This window comes from Gekko japonicus, unplaced genomic scaffold, assembly GCF_001447785.1.
Source record: "Gekko japonicus isolate JY-2015 unplaced genomic scaffold, Gekko_japonicus_V1.1 scaffold5476, whole genome shotgun sequence".
Classification (NCBI taxonomy): Eukaryota; Metazoa; Chordata; class Lepidosauria; order Squamata; family Gekkonidae; genus Gekko; species Gekko japonicus.
In genome coordinates, this window is record NW_015172181.1 from 46,002 (window position 1) to 46,839 (window position 838).

The window sequence follows — 838 nt, forward strand, 5'->3', positions numbered from 1 at the left end:
AAAATACACCCAGGCTTATGATGAGTGACGACAAAGTACATGGCGAGAGGGCCCTGGAGGAGGAGGGAGATGGGGGAAGGCGTCACCCTCCTTCAGAGTGCCTGGTGTGGTATAGTGGTTAGTCAGACTTGAAGACGTGAAGGTACCTTCTACTGAATCAGACCCTTGGTCCATCAAGATCAGTATTGTCTACTCAGACTGGCAGCAGCTCTCCAGGGTCTCAGGCAGAGGTCTTTGCCCATCACCCCCTGCCTGGTCCTTTTTAACTGGAGATGCCAGGGATTGAACCTGGGACCTTCTGCGAGCCAAGCAGAGGCTCTTCCACTGAGCCACAGCCCCTCTTTACAGCTCTCCAGGGTCTCAGGCAGAGGGAGGTCTTTCCCATCACCCCCTGCCTGGTCCTTTTTAACTGGAGATGCCAGGGATTGAACCTGGGACCTTCTGCGTGCCAAGCAGAGGCTCTACCACTGAGCCACAGCCCCTCTTTACAGCTCTCCAGGGTCTCAGGCGGAGGTCTTTTCACATCACCCCCTGCCTGGTCCTTTTTAACTGGAGATGCCGGGGATTGAACCTGGGACCTGCGGCATGCCAAGTAGACGCTCTACCACTGAGTCGCAGCCCCTCCCCTAAAGCTAGGGATGCCAGCCTCCATCTGGTACCAGGAGATCTTCCCACTATTACAATTGATCTCCAGATGACCAAGACCAGTTCCCCTGGAGAAAATGGCAACCTCAGAGGGTGACTCGATGGAATTGTGAACTCCGGAGGACAGGCGGGGCTGGGGTGAGGTGGTCCGTGGGGTCGCAAAGAGTCGGACTCCTCTGTGCGACTGAACAAC

The 838-nt window shown here is 56.0% G+C and overlaps 1 non-coding gene across 1 annotated transcript; it reads right to left on the reverse strand.

Annotated features, from left to right (window-relative positions):
- Positions 1-410: 410 nt before the first annotated feature.
- TRNAA-GGC lies at positions 411-482 on the reverse strand. Its single transcript has one exon. It is a non-coding gene; the product is annotated as a tRNA-Ala (tRNA).
- Between the last annotated feature and the right edge of the window lie 356 nt (positions 483-838).